Genomic DNA, 15,265 nt, shown 5'->3' with positions numbered 1-15,265 from the left:
CAGTGCAGGCAGTCGGCCCTCTGCAGGGATTGGCCAATCTCAGCCCTTGGGGACAGGTGGAGACGTCGAAGGAGATGGGATGGTGCGTTCACCCCTCTTACCAGGCCCGCGGATGCTGGTGGTACCCAAGGAGGCGCTGAGATTACTAGGGATAGAGCTAAGCCAGAGGTCTTCTGCGAAAAGGGCTCCCATTTCAGAGCATCTTGGTCCATCTCTTTCACTGAACTCGCCTTCCCCATCTGGCAAGTGGGAAGACTGCCTCTAGGACGGCGGGTGGGGGATGGGGGGGCGGGGAGGAGGGCAGAGAGAAGGGCTTCTGAAAGCTCTGCACACACGCGATCCCGCATCACTGCACGGGTCCGCGCTGGCTCCCTCCCGCCGCCGCGCGAGCGCAGCCAGGACCCCCTGCCCGGTGCGGAGCGCGGCCCCCCCACCCCGCGCCCTCTGGGCCCCCGGCGTCCCAGACCCGCCCCGCCTCCGCGCGCGGCCCTCGGCGGCTGGATGCCGGGGGGCTGCCCGGGCCGCGGGGAGAGGAGCGCGGGCTGCGGCGGGAGCCGGGGGGCGCGGGTGGCCCGGGGGCCGAGGACGCACGCGGCCGGCCGGGCGGCGCGCGCTTTCCCCTCCCCCGCGGCCCGGAGCGCGAGCCGCCGTGACGTCACGGGCCGCCCGCCAGCCCCGCGCTCCAGCGGCCGAGCGCGTGCGGCCGCCGAGCACATGGGCCCGCGGGCCGGGCGGACTCGGGCGGCCTGGACCGGGAGGAACAGCGAGGGGCGGCGAGCGAGGCTGGGTCCCGGCACGCCCCCGGAGCCCCCCGAGTGGATTTCCACGCGGAAAGGATGGTGGCCGTCCGGGTGACCTGCGGAGACACGGCCGGATCCACCTTCCAGTAAGTTAGAATTTTGTCCCCCGCGTTTCTGGAAACTCAGAAACCTCGGCCTTGCGGGAAGGGATGGCCCGGGGAAGGGGCTTTCGGATTCCACGGTGTGTGTTAATTGTGCACTTTCCTCATCACCAGGCTCTAGACTGGCAGCGAGGTTGGACGTTGGGGGGAGGGGGAGGGGAAGAGGGTGACATCAGATGGCCCTTGCATAGAGATAATTCTGGATTTGTGCTCTTGATGAAAGGCGTGTAGGACTGTCTAATCTCCAAATAGAGACCTCCCCCAACTCCACTCAGTACTGATTTGGATTCGCGGATACGGTTTGGAGGCTCCTTGTGCTGACCCAGAAGTCTGAACCATATGATGCTGCCTCCATCCCTTGGCCATCTCCTCCCCCCACCCTCCCAAGGTGCTTTCCGAAAACTCAGCAAGTCTGTTTTTTCAAACTTTCTCTGCTTTTGCACTGCATTGACAGATTTGCCGGGGACCCCCGCACCCTGATCCTGGTAATTCACGTTGGATGGATTGTTGATTTAAGTAGATTTACCCTCCTTTGGCCAAGCTGCTTTTAGTTATGCCAGCGTTCGTGGTCGGGGTGTAGACTTTCAGGAAGGGCAGCCATGAGGCTGCATGTGTCCGGTGTGCGGATACACCATGAATTTTCCTGAGAGTTGGCAGGCATGGAATATTCTTCTGCTCGCTCGCGCCCCCGACTTCAGGCCTTTCTGTAAGACGAGAGAAGAGAGGCGATCACTCGCCAGGGGTTTTCAGGAGAAGCGGGTGAGGCTTGGTGTTTCCTTTCTTGTCCTCTCTTTCCCTAAGAGAGACTGGCAGCCCTCGCTTGTCTCCCCCCTCCCCCGCCTTGGGTCCTGGCGACAGGAGCTGTTGAGTCGCTGGAGCAAACCTTGGAGAAACGTGTGTTTGTGTGTGGTGGGTGGGCGGGGGCTCTGAGGAGGTAGGGACTCTACTTGCTCTGCTGTTGGTTATAGGATGTCGCAGGCCTCTTTTGCATACTGGCAGTGACAAGTTGAGACTTGTTCATTTGACACAGTCCTGTGGTCACAGCGAATCTTTCTAAAGCTCTAACCAGTGGAGACGGGGGTTGTTTGGATCGTCTGAACTCCGAGTGGGACTTCCTGAAGGATTTATTAGGAGGAAAGCCTTCCTGGAAGCAGCAGCAGAACAAACACAGGATCCCTGGCTGGCAGAGCCTCGTGGCTTGCTGTCCACTATTCCGGTGCAGTTACATCTTGGAGGTGAGGGGTGCCGCGTGGTCTGAGGCCTTGGCACGAGGGCCCGACCGGAATTCCATGTTTGGGTCTGGTGATGGAGAGGCTTGGTGGGTCCAGGGCTGATCATAACGCCATACCCAGTGAACTCCCAGCGGAGATTTGTTACAGGGTCACATTTTTTTAAGGGTGACTTTTTATTGTTACTGCTTTATGGACTTTGAGGGCAGAATTTTGCATAAACCAGGCTTCTCTTGAAAAGTAGAAGTCAGTTTCTTTTTCTGATGGATTTCCCCCCCTCGTCTGTCCTACATGCTGCCCGGTTGGTTCTTTCTGTCCAGGGCTGGAGCTTTTCTTGGCTGGAAAGAGGGAGGTTTTTTTTTTTTTTTTTTTCTTGATTCAGAAACATCAGGAACCCCCCGCCGCCCCAAAGATCTGTGTGATCACTGGTCTAAAACCCCGGTGCCTTCGCATTGTCCACATCCAGTCAATCCCTGTGCTTTAACCCTTTCTTTCCCCTCCCGAATGGTAGGCAGGCAGGCTGGCTGGGGTTGGGAGCCCGTGTTTCCCGTGGCCAGGGCTTTCTGCCTGCCCAGGAGGGACACTTTTCTCGGACAGCTAGACCAAGCCGTCTCCTGGACCGTGAGACAACCCTCCCTTATTCCTCTTTGTGAGAGTTTCCCTGAATTTGGTCACCCCAGCGGCAGAGCGACCGTTTCCTGCCAAGGCGAGGACCTTGGGTAGCTGTCGGTCCATGTTCCTTGGCGAGGTCGCCACGGACCCACGAATGGCTGCGCTCTGCTCTGCGTTTTAGATCTCAGATCGGCCTCTTGGATGCCCAGGTTTTTTGTTTTGTCTTTCCTTTCCTAGTTGGCTGTAGACCTGGCCTTCTCCCTGGGTTTTTACTCCGGATGCTGCTTTGTGATCTCCGTAAGGGACCGGGACCTCTTCATTCTACACCTGGTGTCTGTGGGAAACCCCGACCTACACTGGGAACAGAGCATTAATCCGGGGTAATTTTGATTGTCTGTGAGCCCTGCCGATAGTCATTTTTACACCTTCCCTAGAAATCCTCAGACACTCTAGGCCTCACAGGAGAACGCTGCCAAAATGCGTCCTCCACCTCTGTCTCTTCTGTTTTTCTGGTCCCAAGTCCTCTAAGGAACTAATAACAGTATTAGTAAATAATAATAATAACAATAATAATAATAGTTTCTGTGATCCATTGAAACCGTGTACCAGGCCAAGCATGTTCTCCACATTTTATGCGCCCTATAACCTCACCAAGGTCATTAATAAATATCTGGCAACAATGGAGTTGTTATTGTCGGCCAGCCTCATTTCTAAATGCTCGAGATATGTTATCTCATTTAATCTCCCAACAATTGTATAAAATGGGATTATTGTTATTATTGCTGTGTTGCAGATGGAGAGCCCACAGCTAAGAGAGATTAAAAAATCCCCCCCCCCACTCCCGCACCAGGTCACACAGCTGGGGACTGGCAGAGCCACCAGGACTTGGAGCAGGGCCATCTGACTCTCCAGGGCCCACTCCCGCAATTTAGGCAACAGCAGAATTAAAAACAAGCAAAGACTGCTTCTGGGACTGAACGGGAGGATGGAGCATGTTTTCCAGGCTCCCCACATCAAGCAGGCACAGGTAGAAACCCCACACCTTGGGTGAGCCACTGCCAGTGCTGACTGCTGGCCTGTTTTGCTAACAATGGGGTGAAGAAGCTGTGCTCCGGGAGTTCCCATTGTGGCTCAGTGATAACGAATCCGACTAGTAGCGGTGAGGACTTGGATTCGATCCCTGGCCTCGCTCAGCTGGTTAAGGATGTGCTGTTGCCATGAGCTGTGGTGTAGGTTGCAGATGCGGCTTGGATCCTCCATGGCTGTGGCTATGGCTGTGGTCAGCAGCTGCAGCTCCAATTCGACCCTTAGCCTGGGAACTTCCATATGCCTGGGGTGCGGCCCCCCAGAAAAGAAAAAAAGAAGCTGTGTGGTTTGAGAGGAGGGGGCTTCAAAGCTCAGAAAATTCTGACCTGGGTTCTGGGGAATGAGGCGTGTGGGGCCCAGGCAGAGCCTCAATCTTGGTGCAAAATCTATGGGCATTTACAAAATGCTCCATCCAGACACATCCTGCCTGGCTTTGTGGCCAGCATTTAATTACTATCAACACTCACAGCAGATGGGAGCTGGAGCTCCTTCTGCAAATGATCACACCCCGCCCCCCTCCCCAAACTGTCCTGAGCACCTGCCTCTCTCCTAGGTGTGTTTTGGTCCTATAGCAACCCTAACAATACAAAGGTTGTGTTCCCTGCCCCCACCCCCACCCTTAGAAACAAAGCCAATGCTGGCTCATTAACACAAGATTCACACCCTAAAATAGTCTTGTCATTGTTTATGTTTAAGAATTCTGAATTGTCTCTTATTTTCTCTTCTTTTTTTTGGGGGGGTGGGTGGGCCGGGAAATGGGGCATCGTGTTGCTGGTACTTGGTGCGAAATCTGAACCCCCGTTCAGTTCTTTTTTACTTGCCTCTTTTCCCTGTTGGATCGTGAGCTTCTGGGGAGCAGCAGGGAGTGGGGCGGGCTGGGGGCTGGTGCTAAGTGTCAGCTGGTGGCTCCTGCAGCCCTGGGACTTTGTTGCATCAGGTCACTGTCAAGAACTGCCTTCTTTTCAAAGAAACCCGCCCTGCGCTCTGTCTCCAAGTCTTCTTAGATGTGAAACAGCCTGACCTGCGGGTAGGTAGAGGGTTTGCCCCAAGGGACAGGACACTGAAGAAAGGAAGGAAGCCAGAGGTGGCAGAAGGCATCGGGGATGGCTAAGGGGTAGGGATGGCTAAGGGGTAGCGCAGACCTGGGTGCTGCGGGGCAGGGTACCTCACCTCTGCAAGCTTGTTTCCTCGCCTATGAAATGGGGGTGGGAACGCCCCAACTCCTTCCATGGCCTTGAGGAGGAAATGGGGGAGGCAGGGCCCCAGGTTGTGCAGCAGAGTGCCTGGGCTCCTAGGAGGTGCTTAGCCAAAGCTAGCTGATATTATAACTGTTACAATTATTGGGTTTTATTACTTCCTGTGGCTGCTTGGAGTCCGTGGTTTCTGAACACATGGTAATGTACAAGGGTAACATTCGGGTTTGGTAGAGGCTAAGATGGCAGTGACTTCCCCAGAGTTCCTTGCAAGCATCTGAAGGAAACACTGGCATAGAAGACAGAAGAAATCCAGAGAGATGTCCGAAAGGACAGGAATCAGAGGGTGTCCCCCAGGGTGCCAGCCTGCTTTGGCAGGTTCCTGAAGCTCTCAGCTGCTGCCCCGGGGAGAATTTTGTCCCTCCCAGGGATGGGGCAGAGCACAGAGGAAGTAAGGTCTTGAGGAAGATATAAACACGATAGCTATTATTTGTTGTTCTCCAGCACCCCTCCTTTGCCTGGTAACTTGGCCCTAACATTTGGCACTCTATTGAAGATGAATGGGTTGAGCCGTTCATTTACTGAGCAGTTGCTGTGGGCTGGGCACTGGTCTAGCTCCCAGAGCTCCCACAGGGAAGAAAGTCTCCTCCAGGAGCTGCCAGTCCATCCAAGCTAGGCAGCGGGGACAGCGTGGTCCCCAGAGGGAGCTGGGGAACGATAGAGACAGTGCAGGCAGAAACGATACTGACTCCAGTGCACAGTAGCCCTGGCACCACTGTGTTAGATGCGAGGTGCCCAGCACAGGCCTGGCATGTGGTGGTTACTGCATCAGTGGCAGTTGCTGTGTTTATAATTATTGTAATTTTTCTTTGGTGGCTGCCTCGTAAAGGAGCAAAACCTCCTTTTCTCTCATTTCCGAGTCTTACTGTTGTCCACAGTACTTGTTATAAACTGAATATTTTTGTTTCTTCCAAAATACTCATGTTGAAACACGAAACCCCGTTGCAGCAGTATTTGGAGTTGGGGCCTTTGGGATGTACTTAGGGATAGATGGCTTCTTGTGAGGTGCTTCATGCCCTTATGATACCAGAGGAGTTCCCCTTGTGGCTCAACGGGTTGAGAATCTGACTAGTATCCCCGAAGATGTGGGTTCGATCCCTGCCCCTGCCCAGTGGGTTAGGGGTATGGCGTTGCCACAAGCAGTGATGTAGGTCGCAGATGTGGCTTGGATCTGGCGTTACTGTGGCTGTGGCATAGGCTGTTGGCCACAGCTCTGATTCGACCCCTAGCCTGGGAACTTCCATATGCTGCAGGTGTCGCCCTAAAAGACCAAAAGAAAAAAAGGAAAAAAAAAAAAAATGCCAGAGAGCCTGTGTCCTCTCCCTGGCCGTGTGAGGACCCAGTAAGAAGGCAGTTGTTGACAAACTAGGAAGAGTGCTTGCATCTGAAACCAAATTGACCAGAGCTTTGGTCCTGGACTGCCTAGCTTCCAGAACTGTGGGAAATACATCTCAGTCATTTGAGCTACCCAGACGTAGTATTTTGCTGTGGCAGCCTGAGCAAACCCAGACCGTACCTAGCATTTCTTGATAGACCATATATCCGTCGTCTCTCCTGCAGCTGTAAACTCTATAGGGCTGAGAGCCTCATGCATGCATTCATTCATGTATTCACGTATTCATTTTCATTAATTCAGCACACATTTGTGGCATGCCTACTCTGTGCCAGTCACAGTTCTAGGGATGCAGGAAGGAACAAAAAAAGATGTTGCAGGAACCGTGCTTGCGTTGTAGCTGGGATAGACACAGGGAGCAGCAGACAGAATAAGTGAGGACGTGAAGTGTATGAGAGGGTGGGGTGTTCAGTGGGAAAAGATAGAGCTGGGCCAGGGTCTGGCTGGAGGGCTAGGACGGCTGCTGAGTGCTCGAAGTGAGGCTGGTGTGAATGGAGATGTAGTAAATTACACATCACATTTCGAAGACTTAGTCCCAAGAAGAGTTATATATACATTAATTATATAAGTTAATATATAATTAATGTATATATAACTATATACATAAATTAATATATATTATATATAATTAATGAATTCTTTAATATTGATTACCTATCGAAATGGTATTTTGGGTCTATTGAGTTAAATACGATAATCATTAAAATTAATTTCAGCTGTTTTTTTTAACTTTTTTTTTTTTTTTTTTTGTCTTTTTGCCATTTCTTGGGCCGCTCCAGCGGCATATGGAGATTCCCAGGCTAGGGGTCGAATCGGAGCTGAAGCCACCAGCCTACACCAGAGCCACAGCAACGCAGGATCCGAGCCGCGTCTGCAACCTACACTACAGCTCACGGCAACACCGGATCGTTAACCCACTGAGCAAGGCCAGGGATCGAACCCGCAACCTCATGGTTCTTAGATTCGTTAACCACTGCACCACAATGGGAACTCCTCTTTTAACTTTTAATTGAAAAAATTTTTTTTATTTTTATTTTTTCCATTTTCGGTGGAGTCTCGGCCTCTTGGAGCGCCCAGCCCAGGGATCAGATCTGAGCCACAGTTGTGACCTAAAGTGCAGCTGGAGCAACACCAGATCCTTAACCTGCTGTGCCAGGCGGGGGATCAGACCCACATCCCGGCGCTCCCAAGATGCTGCCGATCCCGTTGCACCTCAGTGGGAGCTTATAACTTTTTATTTTTTTGATGTGGCTAATAGGAAATCTAAAATTAACCCGGGGCTCAAATTCTGTTTCCCTTGGACAGTGCAGCTCTAGGACAGTGCCTGGGAGGTGATAGTCTTTCAGTGAATCCAGTGAGGGAGGGAGGGGGTGCCAGGCACAGGGGATTCTGCTGTGAATAAGGAACCACCTCTGTCTAATGTGGAGTTCCTGGGTGGTGCAGCAGCAGTTTGAGCATCGGGTATTCCTGCAAGCTGTGAACTGTGGCATAGGTTGCAGCTGAGGCTCAAATGCCATCCCTCGCCTGGGAACTTCCATGTGCCAGGGGCTTGGCCAGAAAAGCAAAGCAAAGCAAAGAAACCATCCTTGTGTTCCAGAAGCTCCCCGTGTGAGAAAGGCAGATGGCTGCTGATGGCTGCTGCTGATAGTGGCGGGGGTGGTGGTGGTGGGGCAGGAAGGCAGGTCTCAATGGGGCTGCAGGCAGCCAGGTCCGGTGTGGCTGAAAAGGCTCGCCCAGGAGGGAAGTGGGAGAGATGTCTCAGCCAGGGCTTTGCAGGCAGGGAACAGCGAGGTGGTGGCCCCATGTCTTGGGACTGCGGGCTGCTGTGGGAGAGGCTGGACTGGCCAGTAGGCCACTGGCTGGGGAACTCTTGAGAGCCTTGGTGACCAGGGAAATGTGATTTAGATGGATCCTGCCAACCTCTCAGATTACGTTGAGAATGGTGACAGATGGAGGAGAGGTTATGTTTTAGGAGAGAGGTACCTGAAATGGCCCTTGGTGGACAGAATTGTAATCAGGGAAATTTGGATTCTCTTTCCTCGAAGGGAAAACATGTAAACTTCTCTCTCAAATCCAAGGGAGAAAGTCTAGAAAGATAAGTATTACTTCTTGAGTTAAATACAATAGTTATTTTGTCTTTATTGTTGCTTTGAAAAAAAAAGTTGTAATTATGGTATGTATGTTTGCATCCTGACTTTTCCTAGCTGGCATTAAGTTGTGAGCATTCCTGAATATTATTACCTATGCTTTTGTCCATGTCATTGTTATCAGGTAGATAACAATGTCTGTGATGCTTCGGTCATAATAGAGCTACTTATAGCTTATGTATCTCTTAAGTGTCCTATTTTTCATATGATTTTTTTTTTTTTTTTTACAAATCCCCAGTCCTAGGGTTATTGCATCATGGCATAAAGTTTTAGGTAGATATTGTAACTCATGAGATTGGCACTGAAGCCAAGTTTGCTGTTCTGTGGTGAGACGTGTGATGTTTGTTCCTGTCTATGATGGGCTGATATGTCTTGAACACTTAGGCCTAGTGTGTATTACACACTTGACTGAAGGTTCTAGATCAATCTCACTCTCATCCTCCAGGGTGGGAGGAGGGGGCGGGGCTGGTGGTGAGAGTCAAAGGCTGCTTTAACTTTAGCTTTAATACATTGTAAAAGAGTAGAGACACATATATCACACATGCATTTTGAAACCATGCAGTAAGGAAAGCTGCGTAGGAGCATAGATGATCCTGTGTTCATGGTTGTAACTTCAAGGTTCTTTAAGTTCTTTTAAAAAATAGTTTGAGGGGAGTTCCCGTCGTGGCGCAGTGGTTAACGAATCCGACTAGGAACCATGAGGTTGCGGGTTCGGTCCCTGCCCTTGCTCAGTGGGTTAACGATCCGGTGTTGCCGTGAGCTGTGGTGTAGGTTGCAGACTCCGGCTTGGATCGCGCGTTGCTGTGGCTCTGGCGTAGGCCGGTGGCTACAGCTCCAATTCAACCCCTAGCCTGGGAACCTCCATATGCCGCGGGAGCGGCCCAAGAAATAGCAACAACAGCAACAACAAAAAGACAAAAGACAAAAAAAAAAAAAAAAAAAAAAAATAGTTTGAGGGCAAGGTATTCTAGCCCAAGAGAACAGGAGGGCCCCATCAGGTGGGACAGTCATAATGTCAGGAGACTCCTGTGGCAGAGTGGAGTCGAGTCAACATCCAGGGGCGAGAGACCCAGGACCAGGCTGGGGTGCAGGGTGGATCTTGGAGGGCCTTAAGCACTGGTCTGAGCCTCTAGGGGCGGCTGAGTGGGGCGGGGCCTGATTTGATTGACGTTTTTTTCCTGGGTGGGCAGTAGATTGGGTGGTTGGTAGTGGTGATGGGGGAGCCTGTTTGGAGGCTGTATGGCAGCAGTCTAGACAAGGGACCTGGACCCTGGCTCCAGCAGCAGACAAGGAGGGAAGAGGACAGATTCAGTATTTATTTTGGGGAGAGAAAGGACTTGTGCTTGGAGGGCGGAGTTGGAGGGATCCACGTGGGGTCAGGTAGCCAAGGGCTGTCCCAGTGAGGAGCTCGGACTTTATCCCGAGGGCGGAGGGGAGCCGTGGGGAGTTGTGAACAAGGGACAAGATCGGAGTGGCATTTCAGAGAGCCCTGTGCACACGCAGTGTCCTGGGCCTGGGGCCGCCGGAGAACATTCTAGTTAGCGTGACTGAGAGTACACCAGTTATCCGCTTGCTGGATGCCTGGCTTTTCCTGTTTTTCCAAAGGAAAGTGGAAAAAGAAAAGGGCCTCCGTGTGGAAAGTCTCTGGTATTTATGGGAGAGCAGCTGTAGGGACAGAGGTCCCTTCTGGCATTTATGGTGACGCGTTTATCCCATAGTCCCACTTAAGTAACGATGCGCCCGCCGGGCCGGGGGCAGCCTTGGGGTCCCTGAGCCTATCTTCCCATCTAGAGATTTCAAAGAGCGATCACGCCTGTCCTTGCAGTGTATCGCTGCTTTTTATAAAACACTCAATCACATTTGGCCTGAGAAAAACCTGTGAGGCCGGGCCAGACTGTCCCAGCTGGGTTCTTGCTCAGAGGACACCTCGGTGGGGACCTGGGGCTTCTCCTGCAGGCAGGCGGTGCTGCCCAGAGTGCTGGCATTCTGCTCCTCCACCTTGCAGGGACACTCAGGAGGTCGCGGCCTCCTAGAAAGAGCCCTCCAGGGAGAAGGGGAGCTTGGAGGCCGCCCCCTGACCCCGCTCGGTGCCGAGTTCCTGGCTGACCTGGGCCTCTCCCCGCGCCTGGAGGTTGGCCAGAGGCGTGTCTCTTCCTTGTCATCTCCCTGGACAATCCATACATACTTTCTCAGCTAAAGACATTCCCCACATTCTTATCCCATCAAAAAGGAAATGCAAAGGTTTTTTTTTTAAAGGGAAGGGGAGATCACCGGTTCAGCACTTGGTCCATGCAGCCGAGGCTAGGAGAGCACGTAGCGGCGTTCGCATTTTATCCCTGAGTGCTTGCAGGCACCCTTGACCCCTGATGACGCTGCTCTATCCCTTTGGGTCCAGCAGTAGGACCTGACATCACTGGTGCCAGGACTCCCTCCCGAGAGCATCCACCAGCAGCAGACTCCTGCCTTCCTCCTGGCTTTTAAAACGGCAAACTAGATCCTGCAGTTCAACGACTTAAAAGCTTTTAATGGCTTCCCATTATTAGTTGAAGTGCCTGCTGCATAATAGGCCCTGGTGAGCATTGATTGAGCTGCTGACGAGAGTGGGTCTGGGAAAAAGACCAGGTCCTTGCCCACCCTCAAGGCTGAGTCCTTTTTGTAGTTGGATGCCTCTGCTTAGATCAGAAGGCAGGCTCGTCTGGTCGGAGGCAGCTAGCGAATAAGGATTTGAATAATGAAGGTTTTGGAGTTCCCACTGTGGCTCCGTGGGTACGAACTCGACCGGTATCCACGAGGATGCAGATTCTATTCCTGGCCTCGCTCAGTGGGTTAAGGATCTGTTGTTGCCATGAGCTGTGGTGTAGGTCGCAGACGGCTAGGATTCCGTGCTGCTTTGGCTGTGGTGTAGGCCGGCAGCTGTGGCTCCGATTCGGCCCCTGGCCTGCAAACTCCCATATGCCGTGGGAAAGGCCCTAAAAAGCCAAAAAGAAAGAAAGAAAAAGAATGAAGAATGAAGGTTTGGAATGACGCAATCGATCCTTTTAGAGGATGCGTGTCTGCAGATTCACTTCTGACATTCACGTCTCACCAGGGGGAAAAGCAGCCGGCTGGGGAAGTAGGATAGATTTCAGTTCCTTCCCTCACTTCCTCTCCCAACTAACTTCTTGTTACGTTTTAGGACTCAGTGTAAGGGTCACCCCCTCCAGGAAGCATTCCTTCACTCACCAAGCCCTCTGGGTTGTCATAGCTCACGTCCCAGTGTATTGTGTTGCAGCTGAGGGGTTCCTGTTGAGGCTTGCAAATTCAGCTGCTTAGGAAGATGAGCAGATACTATGAACACGCCAGGTGGGCCCCCTAGAATACAGGAGGAAGTGTGTGGACTGGCCAGCAACCAGGCCCCTCTCCAGACTCTGATTCCAGCTCCCCTTCCCTGCCTCCCCATGTCCCTCATGTCACAGAGGAGATTCACTGTTGGCTAGATCTTCTACTTTTAAAATTAAGAGAAGCCAGATATCATATTTTTAAAAATGTAAATTCACCTGGTTTTCAGATGTTTCCAAAGTTTTTTTTTTTTTTTTTGGCTTTGCCCGTGGCATGTCATGCAGAAGTTGCTGGGCCAGGGATTGACCTGAGCCACTGCAGTGACAACTCCAGATACGTAACCCACTGAACCAAAGGGGGGCTCCTCCATTCAGATTTTTAAAGAACACTCCCAGGCCAAAAAAACCACATGTGAGCCAGATGTGGCCCCAGGGCCAGCAGTTTTCCACCCCTGCTTATGGCTCTCCTTCTCCCATTGCACAAGCTCTTCCAGACATGACATGCTTTGCTGTGCCCCCAGCACCTTGCAGGGAGTGGCCAGGTCTTGGTGGGTGTGTCCTGATTAAATTCTTATTGATGCTGCAATAGCTCGGTATTCACATTTTTTCCCCCTTAGAACTGTTTGCACAGATGCTATTCTGAATGGCTTCTTCAGTCACTTGATAGGCTGTGTGTCCCTGGAAAAGTAATCATTTCCTGAATTTCCTCCTCTTTTCCTTTTTCCCTTTCCCTCTCCACCGCCCCCTCAGCACATTGGCTTTTTTTTTTTTTTTTTTTTTTTTTTTCTTTTTTCTTTTTGAGGAAGCCAGACCTCAGATCTTTTGTATCTTGCTGGGCTGTTAAGGCTGTTCTCAAGCAGTGGTGGTTTCTGGCCAGTTCACTGCCTTTCGACCTCCAAGTTGGTGAGCCTTGGCTGGTTTCCATCAGGGGAAAATGCATGATTTTCAGATTCCTCTTCGTATAGGGTGCGCCATCAAGGCAAAGTTGCTTAAAGGAGCAAAGGCAGGAGGAAGCAAAGCCTCACCCTGTTTTGTGCATTGTTTCCCATCTTTTCATCTTTGAGTTGTGGAGGCAAAACTTTCACTAAGGATGTGCTTGGGGATGATAGGGGCTTACTTGCGTGCCTGCAACCGAGCAAGGCTCTGGGGAAGTCAAAGGGAACTGCGGTTTTACGAGTCTGAAAGATCCATCCTTGCCCTTGAGAGACGAAGAGCAAGAGTAAGACCACTGGCAAAGATGGTATAGCATTAGCGCAGCTTTGGTTATAGTGCAGCATCGTTCTTTTTTATTTATTTATTTATTTATTTATTTATTTATTTTTAGCATCGTCTTTATTTAGCGTTGTTCAGAGCTGTGATAAAACGACATCCTAGAGAGACGAAGCCCTGATGCCATGCCATTGTTGATAACTTTGCCGTATGAAGTCCTGTAAAGACTAACTGAACTAATTATAGGGAAAAATCACAGTTAAAGTAACAGTGATGTTCAGTCACCCAGGATTTACTGGGTGTCTTCACTCCCTGGCGCTGTGCCAGGGCTCGCAGTCACACTTGGGGGTCCCTCTGAGGCACCCCCCCACCCCAGTCTAGTGCAGGGACACAGACGATGATGGGCAGGTGATGCTGGAACTCAGGAGATGAAGCAGCTGATGACAAGTGATGGCTTCAGAGGGCAGGTGCCTTAGATGGGTCCATGAGGGTCGGATAACTGAGGCCCGCTGGTCCAGAAGGCTTCTTTTAGAGGAGGTGAGCCTGGAGAGAGGGTACTGGACAGGGCTGGTGGGCGGCAGAAGGAGGTGGGTTTGGCTGTTAGGGAAAGAAGGACTGCTGTCTCTTGCCCCGTCTCTTATCTCTGAATGGGAATGCTATTTCCTGTCTCTGGCTGATTTAAGGCTTTGCAGTGCTAACGATGGTATGATGATTAGCAATCGCTGCTGTGTTCTGTGAGAGCCCACTGTGTGATGGGCAGAGTGCCCAGGGCTTCCGTTCAGTTCATGACCCCTGCTCAGCACTTCCCTATGGGATAGGAACCATCAGCAACCCCATTTTTCAGATGGGACAGACTGAGGCTCCAAGAGGTTAATTGACTAGCCCAAGGTGACACAACTCTTAAAAGGTAGGTTGGAACCCAGGTCAGAGGACAAGGATTGGGTTTGGAAACAATCCATTAACCAGTCTGTTAACTCCAGATACCCAGGAAGCATAAATGAATCCTTTTCCCTAGATGAAATTTCTCTTTATTCCCACTCCCCACTTGCCCACCCCCCTCTTCTTCGCGTCCCCAAAGGGCAGGACGGTTTTGACCTTGGCTGCAAGTTTGAGCTATTAGAACCCCACATCTCAGGTTCTAAATGAGACGGTCTCTGGATAGAGGTTGAGAGAGCAAAGGGAAAAGTGAAAGTAGTTGTCTTAGGTGATGTGAGTTATAGTAAAAGGGCTTACAGGTTTTGTTTTTTTTCTGTCATGACCTGTTTTAGTTTTACATAGAAATCGGTGGTGGTGAGTGAGAGTGAGGGTGGGAGGATGATGAACAGATTGACAGAGAAACTCCGGATGGAGGAAAACTTCTAGGTCCCTGGACCAGCATCCCTAAGGGGCTCGTGGAGTTCCCGTCATGGCGCAGTGGTTAACGCATCCGACTAGGAACCATAAGGTTGCGGGTTTGATCCCTGGCCTTGCTCAGTGGGTTGAGGATCCGGCATTGCCGTGAGCTGTGGTGTAGGTCGAAGATGCGGCTTGGATCCCGCATTGCTGTGGCCCTGGCCTAGGCCGGTGGCTACAGCTCCGATTCAGCCCCTAGCCTGGGAACCTCCATATGCTGCGGGAGCAGCCCTAGAAAAGGCAAAAAGACAAAAAAGAAAGAAAGAAAGAAAGGGGCTCATAAGCTTTAGGCAGCACAATGGCTCCTGTCTCTGAAACTCTGACCCCAGATGGTCCGGAACCTCAGCTCTGCCACCAAATCACTGTGCCTCAGTTTCTTCATCTGTAAAATGGGAATAACAGCCCTGCCGTTCTAGGGCAATTAGGAGGATTAAATGAGTGAATGCACAGAACAGCCTCATCCCCAATGCCAGTTTCTCGCTGAAGCCATGGTGGGCACCTGACCTTGCCCAGTTTTATTCCTTCTGGTATCAGTCTGTGTCTTCTCGGGGAAACCAGGTGATTACGAATGATCGTCATTGTGGTTCTTCGTGGAGCTTTAAGTTCTCCTGGCAGCAGAGTGGTCTTGATAAAATCGAGATCAGATCATGTAGGTCCTATTCAGAACCCCCCCCCATTAGATGCTGGTCTCCCCCGCCAACAACTGCCCTGTAACCCCGCCCAGCT

General features: G+C 51.6%; 1 long non-coding RNA gene across 9 annotated transcripts in view; it reads left to right on the top strand.

Moving 5' to 3' along the window:
* LOC106509952 overlaps positions 669-15,265 on the top strand; it is a 220,853-nt gene continuing 206,256 nt past the window's right edge. For 6 of the 9 annotated variants that reach the window (XR_002343093.1, XR_002343095.1, XR_002343088.1 and 3 more), the window contains exon 1: positions 669-886. This is a non-coding gene — a long non-coding RNA (uncharacterized LOC106509952). The other 3 variants (XR_002343092.1, XR_002343097.1, XR_002343098.1) reach the window with 3 other exon arrangements.

This window comes from Sus scrofa, chromosome 4 (assembly GCF_000003025.6).
Source record: "Sus scrofa isolate TJ Tabasco breed Duroc chromosome 4, Sscrofa11.1, whole genome shotgun sequence".
NCBI classification, from domain to species: Eukaryota; Metazoa; Chordata; class Mammalia; order Artiodactyla; family Suidae; genus Sus; species Sus scrofa.
Note: the sequence above shows the minus strand (reverse complement) of the source record. Positions and strands in the feature narration are given on the sequence as shown.